The sequence below is a fragment of the Macaca nemestrina genome, chromosome 3 (assembly GCF_043159975.1).
Source record: "Macaca nemestrina isolate mMacNem1 chromosome 3, mMacNem.hap1, whole genome shotgun sequence".
Lineage (NCBI taxonomy): Eukaryota > Metazoa > Chordata > Mammalia > Primates > Cercopithecidae > Macaca > Macaca nemestrina.
The window spans coordinates 14839272-14867181 of record NC_092127.1 but is presented as its reverse complement, the minus strand read 5'-3'; the positions used below and the strand labels follow the sequence as shown (position 1 = coordinate 14867181).

At 35.7% G+C, this 27910-nt stretch overlaps 1 protein-coding gene across 4 annotated transcripts in view; it reads left to right on the top strand.

The window, feature by feature from the left end:
* The window catches only part of LOC105466643 (ADAM metallopeptidase domain 29), a 65533-nt gene that overhangs the window by 23606 nt on the left and 14017 nt on the right, over nt 1-27910 (top strand). The window contains exon 3 of one of the 4 annotated variants that reach the window (XM_071092817.1): nt 7621-7673. The exons of the other annotated variants lie outside the window; for them this stretch is intronic. The gene's annotated coding sequence lies outside the window, so the exon portion shown is untranslated. The remainder of the gene's footprint in view (nt 1-7620; nt 7674-27910) is intronic. 4 annotated transcript variants of the gene reach the window in all.

The window sequence follows — 27910 nt, the reverse complement described above, 5'->3', positions numbered from 1 at the left end:
GAAGCAATTGTCAGAGCTGTATCTTGACCCCTTTTAGCCACAACTGGAGCTGGGGTGGCTGGGGTGCAGGACACCATCTCCTGAGGCTTCACAGAGCAGTTGGGCCTTGAGCCTGGCCCATAGAACCATTTTCCTCTCCTAGGCTTCCAGGACTGTGATGGTAGGGACTGCTGTGAGGATCTCTGAAATGCCCTGGAGACATTTTCCTCATTGCCTTGGCTATTAACATTCAGCATCTCTTTGCTTATGAAAATTTCTGCAGCGAGTGGCTTGAATTTCTCCCCCAGAAAATGGGTTTTTCTTTTCTACCACATGGTCAGGCTGCAAATTTTTCAAACTTTTACACTCTGCTTCCCTTTTAAAAATAAGTTCAAATTTCAGACCGTCTCTTTGTGAGTGCATGACTTTACACTTTCAGAAAAAGCCAGATCACATCTTGAGTACTTTGCTACTTAGAAATTTCTTCTGTCAGATACTTTAAATCATCTCTCTCAAGTTAAAAGTTCCACAGATCTCTAGGCCAGGGGAAAAATGTTGCCAGTCACTTTGCTAAAGTATAGCAAGAGTGACCTTTGCTCCAGTTCCCAATAAATACCTCACCTCCATCTGAAACCACCTCAACTGGGACTTCATTGTCCATACTACTATTAGCATGTTGATCAAATGCATTCAGCAAGTATTTTGGAAGTTCCAAACTTTCCCACATCTTCCTGTCCTTTTCTAAGCCCTCCAAACTGTTCTAACCTCTCCCCATTACTCAGTTCCAAAGTCATGTTCACATTTTCAACTATCTTTATATCAGCATCCCACTTCCAGTACCAATTCTCTGTATTGGTCCATTTTCACATTGCTATAAAGAACTACCTGAGACTGAGTAATTTATTTTTAAAAAGAAGCTTAATTGAGTTATGGTTCCACATAGCTTTGGAGGCCTCAGGAAAATGACAACTATGGTGGAGGACAAAAGGGAAGCAAGTAATATCTTACATAGCAGCAGGAAAGAAAGAGAGCAAGGGAGGATTATCGCTTTCCATCAACCATCAGGTCTCATGAGAACCCACTATCATGAGAACAGTATGGGGAAATGCACCCCCATGATCCAATCACCTCCCACTAGGTCCCTCCCCTGACACAAGGGGATTACAATTCAAGATGAGATTTGGGTGGGGACACAGAGTCAAACCATATCAAGGACCTTCTACAATCCTGAATTGGTATGTTATTCTTTTGATATTTCTTCCAGAAGAGTCAACTTCTGATCTTTGACTTGTAGCATGATCCTTACCACAAATGTGCAGGAAAAAAAGAGAAGTCATTCAGTGATTATAAAACTGAATAGTTTTATTATAATAATACACATTCATTTTATGAGAAATTATTCAATGGTTACATTGAAAGTAAGCATGTCAATTTATTGTCCATAATTGCTCCCATCTTTTACATCTTCGTGTAAAAGTACACGAAGGTACTGTTACTTATACTGAAAGGTATACCACTGAAACACACTTATATACTAATTTTTATTGCCTATAAATAATTATAGAAACAATTATAAATTATATATTGCTTAATATAAAATTATAATTAACTTAGTTTTAAATAATGCTGAATTAAAAAGTAATAGCAAAACTTTGAAAGATTTTGAAATATAAGATAGGAAGAATCAATATCATGAAAATGGCCATACTGCCCAAGGTAATTTATAGATTCGATGCCATCCCCATCAAGCTACCAATGAGTTTCTTCACAGAATTGGAAAAAAACTGCTTTAAAGTTCATATGGAACCAAAAAAGAGCCCGCATTGCCAAGGCAATCCTAAGTCAAAAGAACAAAGCTGGAGGCATCACGCTACCTGACTTCAAACTATACTACAAGGCTACAGTAACCAAAAAAGCATGGTACTGGTACCAAACAGAGATATAGACCAATGGAACAGAACAGAGTCCTCAGAAATAATACCACACATCTACAGCCATCTGATCTTTGACAAACCTGAGAGAAACAAGAAATGGGGAAAGGATTCCCTATTTAATAAATGGTACTGGGAAAATTGGCTAGCCATAAGTAGAAAGCTGAAACTGGATCCTTTCCTTACTCCTTATATGAAAATTAATTCAAGATGGATTAGAGACTGAAATGTTAGACCTAATACCATAAAAACCCTAGAGGAAAACCTAGGTAGTACCATTCAGGACATAGGCATGGGCAAAGACTTCTAAACACCAAAAGACTTCTAAACAAAGATGTCTAAAACACCAAAAGCAACGGCAGCAAAAGCCAAAATTGACAAATGGGATCTCATTAAACTAAAGAGCTTCTGCACAGCAAAAGAAACTACCATCAGAGTGAACAGGCAACCTACAGAATGGGAGAACATTTTTGCAATCTACTCATCTGACAAAGGGCTAATATCCAGAACCTACAAAGAACACAAACAAATTTACAAGAAAAAAACAAACAACCCCATCGAAAAGTGGGCAAAGGATATGAACAGACATTTCTCAAAAGAAGACATTCATACAGCCAACAGACACATGAAAACATGCTCATCATCACTGGCCATCAGAGAAATGCAAATCAAAACCACAATGAGATACCATCTCACACCAGTTAGAATGGTGATCATTAAAAAGTCAGGAAACAACAGGTGCTGGAGAGGATGTGGAGAAATAGGAACACTTTTACACTGTTGGTGAGATTGTAAACTAGTTCAACCATTATGGAAAACAGTGTGGCGATTCCTCAAGGATCTAGAACTAGAAGTACCATATGACCCAGCCATCCCATTATTGGGTATATACCCAAAGGATTATAAATCATGCTGCTATAAAGACACATGCACACGTATGTTTATTGCGGCACTATTCACAATAGCAAAGACTTGGAATCAACCCAAATGTCCATCAGTGACAGACTGGATTAAGAAAATGTGGCACATATACACCATGGAATATGATGCAGCCATAAAAACGGATGAGTTTGTGTCCTTTGTAGGGACATGGATGCAGCTGGAAACCATCATTCTTAGCAAACTATCACAAGAACAGAAAACCAAACACCGCATGTTCTCACTCATAGGTGGGAACTGAACAATGAGATCACTTGGACTCGGGAAGGGGAACATCACACACCGGGGCCTATCATGGGGAGGGGGGAGTGGGGAGGGATTGCATTGGGAGTTATACCTGATGTAAATGACGAGTTGATGGGTGCTGACGAGTTGATGGGTGCAGCACAGCAACATTGCACAAGTATACATATGTAACAAACCTGCACGTTATGCACATGTACCCTAGAACTTAAAGTATAATAATAATAAAAAAATTAAAAAAAAAAGAGAAGAACACTGAGGAAAAAAAAAATAAAAAAATAAATAAATAGCTTCAAATCAAAAAAAAAAAAAAAAAAAAAAGATACCACATAGAAATCATGAGATACAGCTAAAGTTGAACTTAAAACAAAATGTGTATAATGGCATACAATAGAAAAAAAAAGAAATCACCCATCTCAAGAAGTAAACACATTCATTTCAGTAAATAAAACCTAAGACCAAAAATCTGAATTGGAAGAAAGGAAAGATAGTTTAAAAAAATTAAATTGTTTTTGTAAACTAATAAAATCAGCACTCTACCATCTCACTCCCTAAGTTGTTGAGGTCCTTTCATTTCTTTCCACGCATGGGTGGAGTGTTATTTTTTTCTTTTTGTTTTATTTTCATTTCATATGCAACACATGGTTAGGAAATGTCAGCATTCTAATCTTATTTCTATTTTTATAAATTAAACTTTTCTTTAGCTTCAGGGATCCACAAGTAAGTTTGTTATATACGCAAACTGTGTGTTATGGGGGTTTGATGTACCAATTATTAATCACCCAAGTAGTAAGCATAGTACCTGATAGGTAGTTTTTCAATCCTTATCCTTCTCCCACCTTTCACCCTCAAGTAGGCCCTCATGTCTGTTGTTCTATCCTTTGTGTCCATGTGTACTCAATGTTTAGCTCCCACTTGTAAGTGAGAATATGCAGTATTTTGTTTTCTGTTTCTGTGTTAGTTTGCTAAGGATTAAATAGCCTCCAGCTCTGCCTATGTGTTCTCAAAGGACATAATCTCACTCTTTTTAATGGCTGCATAGTATTCCATGGTGTGTATGTACCACATTTTCTTTATCCAGTCTGTCATTGATGGGTATTTGAGTTGATTTGCTAAGGATAATAGCCTCCAGCTCTGCCTATGTGTTCTCAAAGGACATAATCTCATTCTTTTTAATGGTTGCATAGTATTCCATGGTGTATATGTGCCACATTTTCTTTATGCAGTCTGTCATTGATGGGTACTTGAGTTGATTCTTTGCTATTGTGAACAGTGCTGTGATGAACATACATGTACATGTGTTTCTATTGTGGAACAATTTATATTCCTCTGAGTATAGACCCAATAGGATTGCTGGATTAAGTGGTAGTTTTGCAAAACTGCTTTCCACAATGCCAGAATTAATTTACAATCCCATGAAACATGTATAAGCATTCCCTTTTCTTCACAACCTTGACAGCATCTGTCATTATTATTATTTTACTTTTTAATAATAGCCATTCTGAACATAGTATCTCATTGTGGTTTTGATTTGCATTTTTCTAATTAGTGTTGTTGAACTGCGTTTTCATATGCTTGTTATCCACACGTATGTTTTCTTTTGAAAGGTGTCTGCTCTTGTCATTTGCACACTTTTAAATGGGTTGTTTGTTTTTACTTGCTAATTTGCTTACTTTCCATATAGATTCTGGATATTAGACCTTTGTCAGATGCATAGTTTGCAAATATTTTCTCCCCTTCTGTAGGTTGTCTTAAAAATTTACTTTGTTGGTAGTTTCTTTTGCTGTACAGAAGTCTGCTGTTTACATAGGTCCCAATTGTCAATTTTTGTTGCAATTTCTTTTGGCATCTTCATCATGAAATCTTTGTCCATTCTTATGTCTAGAACTGTGATTTCTAGGTTATTTTCCAGGGTTTTTATAGTTTTAGGTTTTACATTTAAGTATTTAGTCTATCTTGAGTTGATTTTTGTATATGGTGTAAGGAAGAGGACCAGTTTCAATATTCTGCATATGACTAGCCAGAATTCCAGCACCATTTATTGAATAGGGAGTCATTTACCTATTGCTTGTTTTTGCCAGCTTTGTTGAAGATCAGATGGTCCTGCATGTGTGGCTTTATTTCTGAGTGCTCTGTTCCATTTCTGTAATCTATGTATCTGTTTTTGCACCAGTACCATGCCATTTTTGTTACTGTAGTCTTGTAGTATATTTGGAAGTCAGGTAGTATGATGCCTCAGCTTTATTCTTTTTGCTTAGAATTGCCTTGACGATTTGAGCCTTTTTTGATTCCATATGAATTTTTCAAAACCTTTTTTCTAATTATGTAAAGAATGTCATTGGTGGTTTGATTGGAATAGCATTGAATCTGAACATTGCTCTGGGTAGTATGACCATTTTAAGAATATCGATTCTTTCTCTCCATGAGTACAGAAAATTTTTCCATCTGTTTGTGTCATTTTTTACTTCTTTCAGCAGTGTTATGTAATTCTCATCGAAGAGGTATTTTACCTCCCTCATTAGCTGTATCACTAGGTATTTTATACTTTATACTTTTTGTGGCTATTATGAACGGGATTATGTTCTTGATTTGGCTCTCAGCTAGGACACTGCTGTTGTATAGAAATGATATTGATTTTTGTACTCCATTTTGTATCCTGAAACTTTGCTTAAGTACTGTATTAGATCTAGGAGTTTTGGGGCAGAGACTGTGGGGCTTTCTAGTTATAGAATTATATTGTCTGTAAAGTGAGATAATTTCACTTCCTTTTTTGCTATTTAGATGCCCTTTATTTCTTTCACTTGCCTGATTGCTCTAGCTAGGACTTCCAGTACCTTGTCGGAATGAAATTGGTGAGAGAGGGTATCCTTGTCTTTTTCTGATTTTCAAGGGGAATGCTTCCAGGTTTTGCCCATTCACTGTGATACTGGCTATGAGTTTTTAAAGATGGTTCTTAGTATTTTGTTGAGGATTTTTGCATTGTATGTTCATCAAGGATATTGGCCTGAAGTTTTCTTTTTTTGTGGTATATCTTCCAGGTTTTGGTATCAGGAAGATGTTGGTCTCATAGAATGAGTTAGGGTGGAGTCCCTCCTCAGTTTTTTGGAATAGTTTCGATAGAAATGGTACCAGCTGTTCATTATACATCTGGTAGAATTTGTCCATAATTCTTTCTGGTCCTGAGCTTTTTCTGGTTGGTAGGCTTTTTATTACTGATTCAATTTTGGAACTTATTATTGGTCTGTTCAGGGATTCCATTTCTTCCTGGTTCAGTCTTGGGATGTTGAATGTTTTCAGCAGTTTATACATTTCTTCTGGGTTTTCTATCTTGTATGCATAGAGATGCTTTTAATGGTCTCTGAGGGTTTTATATATTTCTATGAGGTCAATGGTAATTTCCCTTTTGTCATTTCTCATTGGGCTTATTTGGATCTCTCTCTCTCTCTCTCTCTCTCTCTCTCTCTCTCTCTCTCTCTCCCCCCCGGCTCCCTCTCTCTCTCTCTCTTTTATTAGTCTATCTAGCAGTCTATCAATCTTATTTATTTTTTCAAAAAGCCAACTCCTGCTGGATTTGTTGATCTTTTTATGGTTTATGAATGTGTCAATTTCACTCAGTTCAACTCCGATTTTGATTATTTCTTGTCTTCTGCTAGCTTTGGGGTTGGTTTGCTGTTATTTTCCTAGTTCCTCTAGATAACATGTTGGTTGCTAATTTGAGATCTTTCTAACTTTTAGGTGTGGGCATGTAGCACTAAAAACTTTTCCCTTAACACTGCTTTAGCAGTGTCCAGAGATTCCGGTATGTTGTATCATAGTTTTCATTCGTTTCAAGTAATTTCTGCCTTAATTTCATTGTTTACCCAAAAGCCATTCAGAAACAGGTTGTTTAAATCCCTCGTAATTGTATGGTTTTGAGCAATCTTCTTACTATTGATTTCCATTTTTATTGCGTTGTGATTCGAGAGTATAGTTAGTATGATATATTTTTTTAATTTTCTGAGAATTATTTTATGGCTGATTGTATGATCAATATTAGAGTGTGTGCCATATGCAGATGAGAATAATGTACACTGTATTGTACTTGGGTAGAGAGTTCTCTAGATGTCTGTTAGGTCCATTTGGTCACGTACCAAGATCATATCCTGAATAACTTTGTTAGTTTTCTGCCTCTATGGTCTGTCTAATACTGTCAGTTGGGGTGTAAAGTTTCCCACTGTTATTGTGTAGTTGTCTAAGTCTCTTCATATTTTTATCTGACAGAGCCAATTTGGAGAACTAGTCTTTGAGCTCTGGGATTCTTTCCTCAGTTTATCTATCTTGATGTTAATATATATGACCATATTATGACATTCTTGAAGTGAGTTTTCCAGCTGTATCAGATCAGTTTAGTTAACTCTTAAGATGGACATTTCATCTTTTACTTCCTGTGTAGTTTGTTTTTATTCCTGTGGTTCCTTGTTTGGACTTGCACTTCCTCCTAAATCTTGATGATCCATCTACCTTCTGAATTCTGTATCTGTCATTTCAGCCATTTCAGCTTGGTTAAGAACCATTGCTGGGAACTACTGCAATCAACTGAAGGTAAGAAAACACTCTGGCTTTTTGAGTTCACAAGGTTCTCATGCTGGTTCTTTCTTATCTGTCTGGGCTGATGACCCTTCCATCTTTGAAGCTACTGGCCTCTGGATGGGGTATTTTGCTTTTATCTTCTTTGATGCTCTTGGGAGTTTGATTGTGGCAGAAGGTGGGTTCAGTCCACTGACTTCACTTCTGGAAGATTTTAGGAGTCCAAAGCTCAACTTGGCACTTCTGGGATGGATGCTCTAACTCTGATCAGCTGGTATTGAGCCCTCCAGCTTGATTTTTGGCCCCTTGAGGTTATGAACCTGGTGCACTGAAGGGGCTGAAGTTTTCCCGGTACATTAGCCACAACACTCCAATTTTCAGGAGCTGCCAGCCAAAGTGCTTTTTTGGAACAGAGGCAGTGGGGTCTGTGCTTGTTCACATGTGCCAGCAGCTGCAGCAGCATGGTGGGGTGCATGCACATTGACTGGGCAAGGACATCTAGAATGGTAGGGTTGTCAGCCTCTTTGCTAGCACTTGTGCTGGTAGTGGCAGTGGAGATGGGGACACTGACAGAGCTGAGGTTGTTGGCACCTGAGCACAGTTTGTACCAGCAGTGGTGATGGCACTGTGGGGATGAGTTCACATCGGCGACGGCAAAGCAGCATCACAAGGAGGGGGTGGCTGGGTGAGCTTGTGCTGGCAAAGTGGTAAGGGGACCATGAGTGAGTGCATGCTGGAAAAGCAGCATGGGGAGTCTTCAGCGAGAGGAAACTGGGTGGGCTGCTGTGCATTGGTAAGGGTCCGTCTGCTGGAGCTTTCCAACAGTCAGGCATGGTCTTCTGGCAAAGGAGCTATAACATGAGCCCCCAGGAACTGCCCTGGTTGGGCAACCGAGGCTGCACTGCATGGTCAGTCTGGGACCCCAGGAGATGACAGTAGATGGAGGGGCACTCAGTCATGCCCTCATCCCATGGGCATGACTGCTCTGCTCTATCCAGGTCCTACAATCACCCTGAGATTAAAGTCTCCTAGAGTTCCTAGAGGAGCATGGCAAGCGTTGGGGAATGAGCATCACTAGCCATGCTCCACTGAAGCCATTCCCATGCCAAATCCTCTGAACCACACAGGCTAGAGCCCTGCCCTGTCATTTCTCTAAGCAGATCTTTCCGCCAGCTCAAGTATCTGTGGGGGTCATGAGGTCTTCTTCTGCTAGGATTCCAGAGGTCCATGATAAGTGTAGGCCACTCCTCACCTGTTCGAATTACTCCTTTCCCAGGAGTCACTGGGGGCCAGGAATGAGTCCTGGTGCTTATTCACCCCATGCATGGTTCTCAGCTTTCTCCCCATTCAGCCCAGCATTTGTGCCCCACCACCCCATCCACTCTCAATTCCTTCCCTCTGAAGATCTGCTTGTAGGATGCCAGTCTGCCCCATATCACAGTCCCTTGGCGGGAGATGTTCCTCCTGGCTGCAACTAGTCAGCCATCTTGAATCCCTTCCTATTTCTGTTTCTGAACCAACATTATCCTTGCACCTCATGTAAAAATCCATCCATCCCCATTTAAAATAATTGAATTAAAACAATTAATCCTTTTCCCCTCACTTTCCTGTCCTTTTCCCTCAATTTCCCATCTTTATTATAGTCCTTTATTATCACTCCCCATATTTGTTAAAATCCTTATCCATGGATTATTAACATTTCCTATATATAAACCCCAAATTTTTCTTGAGAGTTTAAAAAAACACAGAATAACTGTGGATGACTTAACCAATAACCTATCTTGGATATATTCAACTTCAAAACTTAAAAGTATCAGTATCTCATTCTGTGACCATAGCCTTTAATAAGTAACAAATAAGCAAACAAATAAAATAAGTATTGATTTTACCAGGATTCTCTCTTCAAAATTCTTCTTTTCTTTACCTATCCCTCCTTTGATTCCCCCCTCCATGCCCATGATTTAAATATCATTTGTATGTTAATGTCTCTTAATTCCATTCTTTATAGGTAAGCACCAGAATAGAATGTTTCACAACTTAGTGGAAGTCTCCAGTATGAGAAACTCATAGGACTTACAACTAAAGCATTCAACACTAAACTCTTCTCCCTGGCAAGTTTCCCTTCAGACCTAGAATCCTATATATTGTTAGTGGCATAACTAACAACCTGGTCTCCCAATATAAGTCTAGAAACTTTTGAATTCTCTGACTTATCTATTAGACATAAGTAAATTCATTTTTACCCTATATTGACTATCCTTTCTCTTTTCCATTCTCATAAGTATTGCTATATATCACTTCTAATGTGAATTTCTGAAAAAACTTCCATACACATTGCTTACAAGTAATGATTTAAAGTGCATAATTTAAAAGACTATAAACATAGATTTCATAAGCTATAAAAAGTCCTTCTAGAATTATAAATCATGCACACATGCATGTGTATATATACATACTTGATGTGGTTTATCTCTGTTCCCACCCAAATCTGATGCTGAATTGCAGTCTTCAGTGTTGAAGGAGGGGCCTAGTGGGAAGTGAGTGACCACATCATGGGGGCAGACATCCGCCTTCTGTTTGTGTGATAGAGTTCTGATGAGATCTGATTGTTGGAAAGTGTGTAGCACTTCCCCCTTCTCTTCCCTCTTTCTCTCTTTGTCTCCCTCTCCTGCCCCACCATGGTAAGACATGCTTGCTTCCCCTTTGCCTTTCACCATGATGGTAAGTTTCCTGAGGCCGCCCAGCCATGCTTCCTGTATAGCCTGAAGAACTGTGAGTTGATTAAACTTCTTTTCTTCATAATTTACCCAGTCTTAGGTAGTTCTTTATAGTAGTGTGAAAATGGAGTAATACAATACTCCACACACAAACATACGCACCTGTGGTGGTAAATGTATTACAGATTTCCTTAGAGTTTTGAAAAATACTTGATACCCAAAATGTTTCTATCCACTGGTCAATGTCTCCACTCAGGTCATTTTGTATGAAGAGATGGGCTGTCCTGACTCTAATCTATTTCACAGACAGTATTTCCTACCATTCTTTTCTTCAAAACATATGCCAGTTCTAAATAGCATTGATAATTATTCTTTAAAGATACTTCTTATTTCACACTTCTTTCCATTTGAGCATTTTGTTATCTCTCCTTTAGAAATAAACTTCTCTGATTATTTAACTAGGAAATTCCTATGTATGTTTCAAAGCAAAGAATGAATATGTTCTTTCTTAGGAAGTCTTTTATATAATGGTTTATTTGTTTGAAATGATGTTTCACAACTTGAGGTGAGTTGTACATTATTCCTGTTTAGGCATGAAATTGTATTTGCAACTATGTTTAAAATCTGTTCAATAGTATTTGTTAATGTCACTTACTTTATATATCAAGAGCACAGGTAATACCAGGCACACAATAAGCTTTGAATGAGCAGAGAAAGTGGATGATTAGCTGAGGGGTTCTGAAACAGGCAGTATCATATTGTTGAGGGGCCTTGTGCTCTCAACCATCAGCAGTGTTTCAGTGATGTTCATGCCTTTTGAGTAGCCTTTTTCCTGCTTATAGAATCCCAGAAGTCTGAAAGTCTTTATTCATTTCATCCCACATTTGTCCCCTTTATTTCAAAGGGCTTGGAGAGATGTTGGTTAAAGGATGCAAAATTTCAGCTAGATAAGAGCAATTGGTTCAAGAAATCTATTGTGCATCATGGTGACTAGAATTAATAACAACATATTGTATGCTTGAAAATTTCCAAGACAGTAGATTTTGTGTTTTTACCACATAAATATGATAAGTATGTGAAGTAATGCATATGCTAATTAGCTTGATTTAGCCATTCCATGGTATCTACATGTATTAAAACATCATACTGTGTAACAAAAATATATGCATTTTAATTTATTAATTAAAAAGAAAACAATCTTGTTGACTTCTTTTGGAATGTCAAGAGAACCAACATTTGACATGAGGGCTCTCCACAGATTCTTCCTGGATAACTTTATCTCTATTCCTAGCTTCTGTGATGATGGCTGTTACGATCCACAAGTCACATATGTCTCTCCCCTCATGAAGGTCAAAATTTAGTATGACAGTGCAACAACCACACACACACACACACACACACACACCCCTTAATTACAGCAGTTTAAAATGGATGACTGAGACCTTGCCCAAAGTAAAGGGAATATCAGTATATACTAACATGTGAGAATATATTTGAAGCAGTACTCTTAGTCAGGACCAGAAGATTTCAGATATTCAGTTAATATCATTTTTAAATAACACCTTTAGAATCATATCACAACCATATCTTCCACAGGAATAGTCTAGATGGGCAATGGAAACTACACTTCATTCCGAGTTTCAGAAAATTTTAAAGAGAAAAAAAGAGTGGGAGGTGAAATCAAAATGAGAATATGTAAACTGAGTGTCTGTACATGGGTTTCCAGTATCCTGTCATTCACCTCCAGTGTGAATGGGAAACAGAGGCTTCAGATTAGAACTAAGGAGCAGTGTGTAAAGACTGTCTGCAGATGGAGTCAGGACAACTACCCTGGGTATAGTACCTGCAGGCAAAATATTAATATAATCTTAATATAATCTGAGTGATAAGCTGGACATTTTCTGGTTCTGTTAAACATATGATTCAGAAACTTCACTTGAATGCTATTTTAAAGAATGAAAACTAGTTTCAGTGCTAAATTTCTAACAGTAGTTGCAAATAACTGAACAATTTTATCATTAAGAATGCTAGGCCGGGCGTGGTGGCTCAGGTCTGTAATCCCAGCACTTTGGGAGGCCAAGGAGGGTGGATCACGAGATCAGGAGATTGAGACCATCCTGACTGACACGATGAAACGCCGTCTTTATTAAAAATACAAAAGATTAGCCGGGCGTGGTAGCTGGCGCTACTTGGGAAGCTGAGACAGGAGAACAGCATGAACCCAGGAGGCAGAGCTTGCAGTGAGCCTAGATCACACCACTGCACTCCAGCCTGAGCAACAGAGTGAGATTCCGTCTAAAAACAAACAAACAAACAAAAGGCTAATATGTTAATTGATATCTTAGTGAATAGACGTTTACTTTTACTTATTTTTCAAGAAATTATTCTTTACTAAAGTATACTATTTTCTTTAATACTCACTGGGTTCATTGAATGAAAGGGCCTGGAATAAAATAAGCAAAAATAGCAGATATTTGTTCAATTTTCATATCCTACAGATTTCAAAAGATTTTCTAACAACACAAAGCATGAAACTCATAGCTAAAAGTCACATAATATAAAGACACAAAACTGGCCCAAATATACAGCATTCAAAGAACAAAGCTTTAGACCTATTCCCTAGTACATTATTGTTTTGGAAGATTACTTAGAATATATTTTAAAACACACAATACAAATATTTATTTTAATAAAGTTTATATGCAGGGAAAATTGGTACATTATGACCCATCCTTTTTATTTATTATATTTTTTTCTGAGATGGGGCCTTGCTCTGTCACCCAGGCTGGAGTTCCGTGGCACAGTCTAGACTGACTGCAACCTCCACTCCTGGGTTCAAGCTTTTCTTCTGCCTCAGCCTCCTGAGTAGCTGGGACTATAGGCATGCACCACCATGCCCAGCTAATTTTATTGTATTTTTAGTAGAGACAGGGTTACACCATGTTTTTCAGGCCAGACTCGAACTTCTGACCTCCAATGATCCTCCTGCCTCAACCTCCCAAAGTGCTGGGATTACAGGCATGAGCCACCATACCTGGCCCCCATCTTTATTATATCATGTCATTTCAGCTGTCATTTCCTTTCTGCCATTATATAACTTTCCCTCATTTTCAAAATCCATCTTAAAATATAAAATTCTCACCACGGATTTCAAAATATGGCCCCAATATACCCTTAAATGCATTCTTTGAAATATCTCTGTATTTATCTTGAGATGATCATTGCTTCTTCATTTCATATTAGATCTTGCCATTCCCTAAATTCTTGTCATCAGTCCCTTTCCCTCTCATTTCCTGTATTGTCTCAAATCCCCTATCTTTGTCATTTATATTTTGAAGATGCCAAATGATTTTTATCTTCAAACCAGACACATGTTTGAATCCAATAATTTTATTTTTAACACTGTGATGTCTCTCCACTGAAGTTTTCCAGGTATACTTTATTCTCATTAAGGCTAAAATTGAGGGTTTTTTTTTCTCAATATTTCTCCAAACTTTCAATATTCTATTCCAGCAAGTGACCACCAAGTCTATCTAATTATCCATAAGACAGAAACATGATCTTTTATATATTTTTAATTCCTTTTGCCTTCATATTGAAACAGTTATTGAAATTGTAAGCATTCATGTTCCCGTTAATTTATCAAGCTTGTTCTGCCTTTCATTTAACACCTGAGTCACTGCATTAGCCTTTTACACATATCTCTGTTGCAGGCTTCAGTATCCCCAGTGTATTCTTCACTACGGCTAGAATCATACATTGTAATAGTATAAATCTGCTCATGTAACTCGTCTCCCCTTAAAATCCCTCAACTTTTTCTCATAGGCTTTGAAAGAAAATGTAAACTTTCTAACAAACACAAGCTACATTCTGGCTTTATATTTTCCCACTTCTATACAAACGCTAACATAACTCAATGCAGAATGTGGCACATTTTCGTATATCTCTTGGATTTCTACACCATGCTGTCTCTGCATGACTCAATCTTCCTTCTACTTCTCCCTCACTCATCAAACCAATCAACATATAATGGTGGCTCTCCATGTGCCAAGCCCATTGAGGCACCATGGTTCTTGTGATTCACCTCTACACAAACTTTAGGACACAAGTCACCTTTATATCTTTTGAAGTTCTCTATAACTCTGTTTGATAAAGTTTATTTTTATGATGGTATGTTTCCTGTTTTGATGCAGAATTGTGGCTTGTTGATGGTCGGGCAGTCAGTGAATCTTAATAAATTCTCTCAGCATCCAAAAATATTCCAGAGCAAATACAATCTACAAAAAGGTGCAAAATGACTAGGGAAATGCCACTTAAAACGAGTCTCCTAACTCCCCACCACCACCTCTTTCCAACCTAAGTTTCTCCTATATAGAAAATCTGGGCCAGGTGCTGAGCCTTGATGGGAGGATTTTTGTTTAAGGCCAAGAGGTCAAGACCAGCATGGGCAACATAGTGAAACCCCATCTTTACAAAAAAAAAAAAAAAAAAAATTAGCTGGGACATGCAAGTGTCGTTCAAGCTACTCAGGAAGCTGAATCAGGAGGATCCCTTGAGCCCAGGAGACTGAGGCTGCCGTGAGTTATGACCATGCCACTGAGTGACAGAGACCTTGAATTTAAACAAATAATAATAAGGTAAAATAAAATAAATAATTTAGGGGAAAAATCTGGAGGCACCACATCACTAATTACATTGCATTTTGATTGTTAGTTTACTTTTTAGCCCGATTATCACTCGTGTTCTTAAAAGAATACAGATCATAGAGCTCTTTTCTATCTCGAGATTATAGTTCACTATCTAACCTATAGTTAATACTCTATTTTGCATTTGCTAAGTTCTTCAGGCATCTGTAAGCTTCTTGACTACGGTGACTATGTATTTCTTATATATGAAAATAAATATAAAGTTGTGTGAAAACTAAAGAACATCTAGTCCATTACCCTAACTATATGAGAGAGTTCTGTAACTTGTACAAAACAACAACAAAAACACCCAAAAGCCTCCACAAAAATCTCTGTGGATTTGGATTATAACATTAAAAAATACTTCTTGGGCCAGGCGCGGTGGCTCACACCTATAATCCCAGCACTTTGGGAGGCCGAGGTGGGCAGATCACGAGGTCAGGAGATCGAGATCATCCTAGCTAACATGGTGAAACCCCGTGTCTACTAAAAATACTAAAAATTAGCCGGGCGTGGTGGTGGGCTCCTGTAGTCCCAGCTACTCCGGAGGCTGAGGCAGGAGAATGGTGGGAACCTGGGAGGCAGAGCTTGCAGTGAGCTGAGATCGCGCCACTGCACTCCAGCCTGGGTGACAGAGCGAGACTCCGTCAAAAAAATAAAATAAAATAAAATACTTCTTATACACACTTTTTACATGTAGAAGAGTGTTTTAATTTGGAGAACAGGCACAAAACTGCTATGAATTCATTTTTATCTGAGTAACCACATGTAGAATAGACACTGGATTTTTTAAAAATCTGTATATTAAAGTTTTAAAATATAATAGCTAATTTTTTAAAAATTCAAAAAAAAGCATTTTCTGAACATCATACAGTAACTTATCATGAGTAAAATTAGAAGTATTCTAGACATTTTCTTGGTGGTAAACCTTATCTATGCCTGAATTTCATTTAATAAAATCAAAAGTTATTAGTACCTAATATATTTAAAGCATAGTCTACTTATTCAGTTTCTTTAACATACATATGTCCTTCTAGAACACACATAGTTAATTAGACTTTTTCTTTTCCACACTCCCTGTTACACTGGTAAATTCACACTCTTGGCACTACAGAAGTGATTACTAAGTGCCAGGCACTGTGCTTCACATTTTACATATACTATTGGTCTTATTTCAATTTTTACTTGCCCGTGAAAGCACTGGGAGTACTATGGACTGAATTACTGTGTCCCCCTAAATTCGTATGTTTTAGCCTAATTCCCGATATGATGGTATTTAGAGGTGGGATCTTTGGAAGGCAAATAGAGTTAAATGAAGTCACAGATGTGATACCCCCACCATGGAATTCATGCCCTTATAATGAAATGAAGAAACCAGGGGTCACTTTATCTGCCATGTGACTGGACAATGAACGGGAAACTGTCTGCAAACTAAGAAGAGGGTCCCCACAAGGAACCATATCTACCTGTGCTTTTGCTTTCTCTCTGTGCCACGTGAGGACACAGCAAGAAAGGGGCCATCTATAAACCAACAAAAGAGACCCTGATCTTGGACTTTTTTATTTACACAGCTATGAGAAGTACGTTATTGTTGTTTAGCCACTCCATTCAATGGTATTTTGTTATGGCAGCCCAAGATGACTAACATAGCTGTTTAAAATTACTTTGGTTGAAGATTAAAATTAATTTGGGAAGATAACACTCTAGTATCAAGAGAAACAAATTTCCCCATTTACACATAAAATTGTAAAAACTCTTATGGGAGTATAACACACATACAGATATGTTCATATATGTGTTCAACTGAATACATTTTCACAAACTGAATATATCATGGTAACCAGTACTCCCATCAAGGAACTGAACTTTACCAGAATCCTAAAAGTCTCTGCCCTTCATTCTAGTTACTACTCAACTATGAGTAACCAGTTTCCTGATATTTAACAACATAGATAGTTTTATCTAGTTTGTATTTTATGTAAATATAATCTTACAGTATGCACTGTTTTGTATCTGGCTTCTTTCAATATTTAATGTATTGTTCTACATAGTAACAAATGATTAATTTTCATTTTTTGTATAGTATTAATTACATTTTGTGACTATACCACAGTTTATTGTTACTAATTCTACCATTGATGGACTTTTAAGCAATTTTCTTTTGTGGAGTTATTAAGAGTGGTGCAGCTCTGAGCATATTAGTACATTGGTGAACATATATGCTTATTTCTGTTGGGTATAAATCTAGGAATGTAACTGATTATTCATGCTTTTACTTAGCTTTATTAGATATTGCCAGTTTTCCAAAGTGTTTGTAGCAATTAAAGAAGAATCAAGCTTTTATGAAAATTTTAAAATTATAAATTTAAAAAACTGTACTTTATAGTTCACAGATGTCTACATGAAAATGGAGCTCATTTGAAAAATATAATGTTGAAATTTCAAATATTCTGTAACAATTAAATACAGAATCATAACATATTTCTCATTTGTGTAGGGTTAAAATAGTAAAGTTCTGCATATCAGAATGTCAGAACTGCTTTTTTTTTTTTTTTTTTTTTTTCAGCCAGAGTCTCACTGTGTTGCCCAGGCTGGAGTGCAGTCGTGCGATCTTGGCTCACTGCAAACTCTGCCTCTTGGGTTCAAGCGATTCTCCTGCCTCAGTCTCCCAAATAGCTGGAATTACAGGCACGCAGCACCACACACTAGCTAATTATTATTATTATTATTGTTATTTTTTTTTTATTATTTTTTTTTTTGAGATGGAGTCTCACTCTGTAGCCCAGGCTGGAGCGCAGTGGCGCAATCTCGGCTCACTGCAAGCTCCGCCTCCCAGGTTCCCGCCATTCTCCTGCCTCAGCCTCCCGAGTAGCTGGGACTACAGGCGCCGCCACCACAACCGGCTAATTTTTTGTATTTTTAATAGAGATGGGGTTTCACCGTGTTAGCCAGGATGGTCTCAATCTCCTGACCTCGTGATCCACCCGCCTCGGCCTCCCAAAGTGCTGGGACTACAGGCGTGAGCCACCACGCCTGGCCAGAATTTACTTTAGAAACAGATGTTTATTCTCGACAATTCAATCCAAATGTCAAATATAAATATATAAATTCTCCAGTAAACCTGACACTGTTTTGTGTTGGGACTTAGATTCCTTTTTTTTTTTTTTTTTTTTTGAGACGGAGTCTCGCTCTGTCACCCAGGCTGGAGTGCAGTGGCCCGATCTCCGGCTCACTGTAAGCTCCGCTTCCCGGGTTCCCGCCATTCTCCTGCCTCAGCCTCCCGGGTAGCTGGGACTACAGGCGCCCGCCACCTCGCCCGGCTAGTTTTTTGTATTTTTAGTAGACACGGGGTTTCACCGTGTTAGCCGGGATGGTATCGATCTCCTGACCTCGTGATACACCCGCCTCGGCCTCCCAAAGTGCTGGGATTACAGGCGTGAGCCACCATGCCCGGCAGGGGCTTTGCTCATTGTTTGACAAAGCACCCTGTACATTTGAATAACTATTTTGTTTCACTAGGCTGTTAGAAAGTGGTCTTTAGTTCAGAGAATAGCTGTCAAGGCAAGTTGTAGACTCTGTCACTGAAGACATTCATTTAGGGCATGCTAAAACACATACTATTAAAACAAATACCCATTTATTGTATATCATTATGGATTTATTACATACTTAATATGTCCACACAAAACATTAAATAACTGGGTGGGGGGAAGATGCTATTAGTAGACCGAATTTAAATTTTAAAAAATTTCTTCAGAGAAGAAAGCTTATTGAAAACGATCAATGGTTGATAAAGAAAAGTTAAAGAACCAGTGCTCACAGCAGGTAGGAGAAAGTATTGCAATATAAAAGTGGTTATCCCTAAGAATAAAACATACATACATACATACGTACATACATACATGTATGTCCAGTTGATGCCAAACTCAGAGTCTACTAATTTGTAGAACAAGTTGAAACCTCAGGCAGTCAGAAAGGTAAGTAACTAAGATTGGATCTGTAGTGGCTGTAAAAACTGAAATGATCATCCATCTCAGGTAGGTTACATATTTATATTTATGAATGAATGAATGGGCTTGGATTGAATGTAATCATTTTGCTCCTATGCCTGTTTATTTTTAAATGCTCTATTTCTAGTATATTCTGAAATTTTCCTCTTATTTGAAAACTTAAAGTAAAAATAAGTCATTTTTTATAATCACATAACATATGACAGTAGAGATGCATTTTCTATTTCATTCATATGTTTTAGATTACTTTCATAAAGATTTCAAATGAAAAAACAAAAGGCAGAAAATAAAGCTAATAAAATGTATGTTAGTAATAGTATTAAATGCATTTTTTTTCAAAATGTAATATCAGAGATATCTTAAGTAATAGAACTAAGTTGTCTTGCTTATCTGGCAAACAACTGCTATTGTAAACATGAATCCAAGAACAAGGCATGAAATCGTATGATATATTTTTGAGCTGAATATGTCAAATATCTGGCTTATTGAATCATGAATTGTCTGATCAGGAAAGGAGAAGAAAACAACCCCTACTCCTGACCTAAAATAATTCATATCCTGTGTTATTAGGAAGATTTTAAAAAGAAGAAGACATGAATAAAAAACAAAACAAAACACTAGACTCTCTCATATTTGAATATGAGAGGATACTCTGACACAAAGTTATTATATGGCTGGAAAGAGGATTTGGGGAGATAAATATTGTAGCTTTCATCAGCTTATTATTGCTGTCAAAAAACAATTGTTCAGCTTTATCGAGATGTTTAAGTATTCTTAAATTATTAGGGGCAATAAAATAAAGCAAATGTAAAGTTAAACAGAAAAATAAATACTCAAAATTTCAGCTGTATAAGATCTCAAAATTTGATATGCATTGTAAATTGTCCTATTTTGTAATTACACTTATTTTAAGATCCCAGATGAATTTTATTCTGCACGTACCTTATGAAAAGAGAAAAGATCAAATATGTATATCAGGTATAAATTTGCAAAAGCTAAAGGTTAAACTTAATTCATTATAAGCCTTTTCTAGCCCTTTATTTCCTACCCTTCCATATACAATTTCCTTGGAAATTGCCAAAAGGAGGAAGCTTTGACTTCAGGAATTGATTATTCTACCATCATCTTTATTGGTTTCCTTCCTTCAATTTTCAAATCAACAGTTGAAATTAGACATAATTGCCTAACTGAACTTCCATAAGATACATTGTGATTATGATACCCTCTACTTAAAAACATTACATTCTTTCCTATTGTGCTCAGGACAGACTATATGTTTTCGACTATAAGTTTTGTCTAAATGTATTAAGACACATAATAATCTAGCCTCACGCTATATGGCCAGTTACCTCTAAAATAGCCTTAGCATTCTCTTCATTATCCCTTTGGTACTTGAAGTCATATCTCTTACTGAGACACTTTCTTCCATCTTCCTCCTCATCCATATTTGGTATCTCATTCCTTAAAATGCATTCCATCTGTCAAACTTAAGCACATACCTTTCCCATTCCATGAAATTCTTTGCAGCTACATTGTTTGATTGTCCCTTCCTCAACATCTGTACAAATTCCATTCAATAATCAATTTAATTTCATTAATGTATATATACTTGCGTTTCTGTTTAATTTTTTAGTAAATATTTATTCAAAATTTCTAGAGATAATTTTATTCATTGTGGCTGTGGCATATAAGCCCTAACTATGAAAAATGTCCATATCTATATCTTCAAATTCCTGTTTTAAAAAAGTGTGTGTGTGTGTGTGTGTGTGTTTGTGAGAGAGAGAGAAAAAAAAGAGTAACAAATAAGAGCTATAGAATCACTCCCCTCATACCATGACTTTGTGCTCAGTATTGTCAGTGCTTTGCATATAATCATTGTGGTGGTAGTATTAGTAGTTCTGGCAACAGAAAACACTTATTTGCTCTGGCCATTGCACTGAGCATGCTTCATGTGTTAACTCTGAATTCTCATACCGTCTCTGTTACACAGATGAAACCTCTGCTGCATACAGGTCCTCGGTAATTAGCCTAGGATATCAGGCTGTAGATTATATACTTATCACACTATGCACTCTCCATAAATAGTTGATTTTATTAATTACTTATTTAAGCTTCTATAAGCAAATTTTTCAGGAAATAAACTGTACGATTCCTAAAAGTCATTGTTCTATACATGTAACATAATGCTTTGTAAATCAGCATAGTCAAATATGAAAGACTGATCCACTTTTCAGTGTTTATTTCCTGAAGTTATTTTTATCGTTCTTTGCATACATCCAAACATGCAAATAATACTTAAGCCATTTTCTTTTATAAATCATTAACAATGAAACATAAAAGCAACAATTGCTTCATATATGACAGTTAAAATTAGCACCAGATTAATTGCATTTACGCTATAGGAAAGGCAAGGACCCTCTCAACATCTGGACAAACAGTTCAATGAAAGAATTTTCCTCACTTAGGTTCTGTTTATTCTTTTGTGTTATGAATACCTTCAAAATATAGATTAATCAACATTTATCGAATATTCACTCTGCAATGAGCTTAATGCTAAGTATTATATTATTGCAAATGGTATTGTTTTGTTTCACTGCCTCCTGTTACTCTTATCTGGGTACCTTAGTTTTACCTCTTCACCCACTGACCTGTACCCAGTTGGCTAAAATATCACACAAATTTTAATGGCCAAACTGATTCCTCCTTCTGCTTTAAGATGTGGTGTTCATCTGCTCTAAAACTTACCATTTCAGGGGCAAACTGTTAATAAATTAGTTGTTGCACCAGTTTCTGTCTATTTAGGAATAAGAAATAAAGCAACCCTAACAAGTTCCTACTCTGGGTCTGCTCTCTGCTTTATCTAAACTGAAACTCAGTGACAAGAAAATACCTACACTGAAGATTCAGGCAGCTAATTAATATTTTTAATAGGTAGCGGACTGTTTGGGTACCCACAACATTTATTTTCTTACACTTCTTATGAGTTATTTTTGGAATTTTTCAGTCTCTCTGTATTATAATTAATATGAATCTATCTTTCTACAACTATAATTAGATCAGAGTGAGTTTAAATTGACCTGAATTTAAATTGACAAGATTTAAAATGTGAGATATTTGTTTCTGTATATTTTGAAAAGGCATTTGGTGATGATGCCTGGATATGATTTTATGAGCTTTTGATTTTACAAGATTCACTGCTTGTGGATCACAGCTTTGCCAGTATTCTAAATGTTTGAAGATTTTCTAGTTATCTTTCTGTTATAGTTTAATTCTATTGCTGTCTGAGAAAATATATTGTATGATTTATATTCTTTTAAATTTGTTAAGCTAGATCCAGGATGTGATCTACCTTAGTAAATATTCTATGTAAGCTTGAATATGTGTTTTGCTGTTTTTAAATAGAGTGTTCTATAAATGTCAATTTGATAAAATGGATCAGTACTACTCTTCATTTCAACCATATCCTTATTGATTTTTTGCCTGCTCAATGTCAATTACTGATGAGGGAGGTGGGGAATTATCCAACTATAATAGCAAATTTGTCCCTTTCTCTTTTCAGTTCTATCAGGTTTTCCCTCAAATATTTTGCTACTGTGTTGCTAGGTACATACCAGTTAGGGTTGTTTTCTTGGAGAATTGACCTTTTTTATCATTATGTAGTTACCCTTTTTATTTCCTCTTTCCTGACATCTTCTTGTCTGAAATATACTTTGGCTTTCTTTCTGTTAGCGATAGTATTCTATCTTCCTCCATCCCTTTAATTTGTCATAATCTTTACATTTAAAATGAATTTCTTGCTGACAGCATATAGCTGGGGCTTGTAATTTATCTAAGGTAATAATTATTGCTATTTTACCGATGTCATCAGACATATCTAAAGTGATTACTCATATATTTGTGTTAAAATGTAATATATTTGTAACTGCTTTCTTTCATTTGTTCTTTGTTACTAGTCTCTACCTCTCTTTCTACCTTTTTTGTTTTAATTACTATATTATTCCATTTTATTTGGCACAATAGTTACACTTTGTTTTTTACATATCTGTAGGTGAACTGGATTTTATAATATGTATTGTTAAATAAAGTTAGTTCAGCTGCAAATAACAAACTATATTTTATTTGTAGTATAGGTACCTTGTAACACAGTGTTCCACATTCTCCCATCTGTCGCTTCTGATGTTGTTGTCATTATTTTACTCACTTATATTCTTGAATTACCTAAATATATTGTGATTACTTTTGCTTTAAACAATTAACTGTTAGATCAGTTAAAAATAAGACAAAATATTTTACTTTATTCCTTTTTTGATGCCCTTTTAAAAGTGTAGATTCAAGATTCTGACTTATATAATGTTTTCTTCTTCCAGAAACACTTATTTTAACGTTTCCTGTATGCTAGTTCTGCTGTGAATGCCATTACTTTTGGTTTGAGAATATCACTTCTCCTTTATTTTTGAAGAATAATTTTTCTGGATATAGAATTCTAGGTTGGCAGCGATTTTTTTATTCCCCCACAATACATTAGAGATTTGATAATCTTCTTGTTTTCATTATTTTAGGGGAGAAGTCAGCTGTAATTCTAAACCTAAGTCTTCTGTAAGTAAGGTGCCCCTTACTAGCTTCCTTCAAGACCTTTTTTTTGCTTTACTGAAATTGAAATAAAATATTCTTATTGTGTTTTGTGTGCATAAGAAAGACTGTGTGTGTGTGTGTGTGTGTGTGTGTGTGTGTGTGTGTGTGTGTGTGTCTGAATGTAATATTTACCCTGCTTGCTCTTTTCTCAGCTTCTTGGTTTGTGGATTAGTGGCTGTTACTAGTTTTGTGAAGTTCATGGCCATTTTAGTTCTTGTTTACTTTTTTCTCTAGTGTTTTCTTATAAATTTTTAATATTTCTCCACAGTTCCTGAATATTTGTTTTTTAAAATCTTTTTCTTCTCTTTGTACTTCAATCAGTAAATTTCTATCTTCAAGATTGCCCCTAACTTTATTTATTATTTTCTTAATAGTGTTGAGTTTACCGATAAGTTCATTAAATACATTCATTTCTGTTACTTTAAGAAAATTTTCTGCATTTTATTTTTTACTGTTTCTTAATGTATCCATGTCAGTGCATCCTAAAGTAGTTGGTGTAAGATTCAGTTTATATAATTCTTACGTGATTTTATAGAATTCAGTGTGAAAACTACCTGGGGCTGAGTTTTCTTTGTAAAAATGATTTTTACAATGAATCCAATAAAAGACTATTAACATTTTCTGTTTTTTATTTTGTGAGTTTGGTGATGTGTTATTTTTTTTTAAATTATCATTTCACATAAGTATTCATAAAGGTGTTATTAAGTTGTTTATAATATTTTCTTATTAACATTCAAGTGTCTGTATGATTTATAGTAATAATTCTATCCTTGATATTGATTATTTTTTGCTCACTAAGTGTTTTCCTGAATAATATACCTAGGATCCTATCACTTTTCCTGGTGCTGGAAATAATAAACTTTGGTCTGTTAATTTTTTTCATCACTTTTTAGTATGAAATAATTACTAATTTTCTTTGTGATTTTTCCAATCATTATGGATTATTTAGAAGTTGTTTAATCTCCAAATTTTAAGTCTCATAATATCTTATTACTTATGACAAATTTAATTTAATTATTATCAAAGTATATTCACTGTATAATTTCAGTTTTTAAAAAAATATTTAGATTTGTTTGATTTTTTTATGTGAACTCTGTGTATATATCATGTGCATTGAGTTTTCTGTATTTTTTAGGTATATCGTTCCACAATTCTCAATTAAATCATTCTGGACGAGAAGGGACCTAAACATACCTACATCTTTAGTAGTTTTTTCTCTAATTGCTCTATCAGATGCTTTGTAAGAAGTGCTAAAATCTCCACATCTGCTGTTTTGGACTGCCTCTTTGATTCTATCAATATCTTTCTTGTGCATTTTGAAGCTCTGTTATTAAGTGTAAACATATTTGTTAAACAAGGTTTACAGGAGGGCATTGTTTTGCGCTAACTTCCTGAACTAAGTCCCAGCAAACCAGGCCGAACCAAAATGGTATAACTTATACTATGTGCAAGGAAGTAGGTAGATCCCCAAATAGACCAGTTTTCCCTGAAGACAGGAGATTCATAGCAACCAATCAAAAAGAGCCCAGTCTACCTGAGTCAGTGTGATAAGAAATGCCTCCTTTGCTTCAACCTTACAAGAAAAGTTACCTGTAGTAACTTGATGTTAACCAATCTGCTTTTTAAAATTGTTCTGCCTTCTTGCTCCTACCTTACAAAAACCAACCATTCTGGCATGCCCTGTGGAACATTCATTCTGTTTTATAAAATGAGGTGTGCCAGATTCCAGAATTAAAAGTAAAAAATAATTATATCTTTATGGTAAATTAGTTGTAATTTTGACTTTTGACACATTTGTGATGGTTTTTTTTTAATAAACTTCTCATTATATTGCTAGAAAATATCCCTTTTTACATCTAGTAATACATTTTACTCTGAAACTAATCTTATTTGATATTATCATATATTTATCTGTAATATATATTGTATGTTATATAGTTGATATATTATTGATAATATTAAATATGAGAGTTCTCTCATATTTCACCTTTAGGCAATGAAACTTTATACTGCAGGTTTAGTTAATGACTCATTATAAGGAAGTAAGAAGTAAGTCTAAAATTACAATGACCCACATTAGTTACATTTTACTATCTTGTGATTCAAATGCTTTTAGTAATCATTTCGTGCTCATTAGTATAAATGAGAAAGATTCCATCCCAAGCTAAAAATGTAAAAACTAAGTTTTAGTTTAAAAGAAATATTTAAAAATCATTTTTCGTTATTACTACATTAGACACATTCCAAATCTAAGACAATCATACCAAAGAAAAAAAGACCTAAACCATTTCATAATAAGAAATAAAACAAGAATTAGAAAAATATTTTTTTATCACTGGCTTTCAAGTAAGTTATATGCTAACAACAATTCTATCTTGTTTTAATTATCATAATGAATTTGGGATTACTGTATTACCATACAGCCTATCCAGTCAGAGCACACACTTTGCTTAAATCTTATCAACTCCATAAAGATTTCACTGGCTTCTTCATCTTTCCTTCAGACACCTTCTCTCTTTAAAAACTATCGTGACCTTCTCCAATTAAGAATTATATAGTGTTCCGTATTTTTTTCTTTCTATTAATTATTGTATTTTAGCTGGTGCCATTTTTATAGAAACATTCATAGCAAGTAGTACGTATGTTGTAATAGACAAAGAAATAAAAGTAATTAATAATTTGATACGTAAACTTTTAAAGTAAATACTGATTAGCTTCATATGTAAAATTTGCATAAACTTTTAAAGTAAATACTGATTATTAACTTCATATGTAAAGTTTGCATCTGAAATTATCAATTCATGTTTTCTATAGCTATCATGTTAAAAAGATTTACAGTTAAAGGCCGGGCGTGGTGGCTCACGCCTGTAATCCCAGCACTTTGGGAGGCCGAGACCGGCAGATCATGACGTCGGGAGAGCCAGACCATCCTGGCTAACACGGTGAAACCCCGTCTCTACTAAAAATACCAAAAAAAATTAGCTGGGCGTGGTGACGGGCACCTGTAGTCCCAGCTACTCGGGAGGCTGCGGAGGGAGAATGGCGTGAAGCGGCCGGCGGAGTTTGCAGTGAGCCGAGATCGCACCACTGCACTCTAGCCTGGGAGACAGAGCGAGACAAAAAAAAAAAGAAAAAGAAAAAGATTTACAGTTAGAGAGTAGGAGTACTTTCAAGGTATTGTACATCAGGGTAACGACTATAATTAATGACAATATGTTGTAATCTCAGAAAATGCTAGAGTGGATTTTAAGTGTTTTTACCACAAACATGATAACTATGTTAGTTTATACATTTGTTAAATAGCTAGATTTAACCATCCCACAATATATATGTACTTCAAAACATCATGATGTACACAGTAAATACATACAATTTTATATGTCAGTGAAAAAAATGAATTTGAAAGTAAAAGAAAAACTTTGAATTACTGGATTCAACATTTGTATTAATTAATCATGATTTCCTAGTATAGTGAAGAGTAATTTAGTGTTGATAATTGAGTCAAGCATGAATTATCAATGACATAGCATGAAAAATTTTTTAGAAAACTCTGCAAATGAAAAAATGAAGCTGTTACCACCCGAATCCACCGAAAAATTTTAGCATCTCAAAAAGTAAGACAATTAGTGTTTTGTGCTTCCAGATGAAATTCAGTATGAAGTACATAGGACAATCTATGAGATAGTCTCATTAAAATACTTGCCCTGAATCTAATCAAAATTCTAGAATTCCATTTACATGGGAAAACACGTAATAAAGGAAAAAATATAAATGCAACTAAAAAAATAGACACGTTAGGATATGGTACATTGAAATGGACTGCTAACAGGGTGAGGGGGACAAATCTAGACTGCAAGAAACTTAAGAGACACACTCGAATACAAATGCAATAGGTGGTCTTTATGGATCCTGATTCACATAAACAAATGGTGTAATTTTTATGATATCAGACATTTGATTCTTGATGAGGTGTAAATTTACATAAAGGAAACACTTGATAACTTTACTTGAAAAATAGTGTATTTACTATTAAGTAAGACTGTGTCCTCTGTTCAGAGATTCAGTGGTAAAATGACATGTGGAATTTGCTTTAAAGGACTTAGCAAAAAAACGATGAAGGGAGGCATATAAACCACATGTAGCAAAATCCTGATAAGTTGGGAAATAAAGAGATTCACTGTACTTTCTTCACTGCTTTAAATACGTAT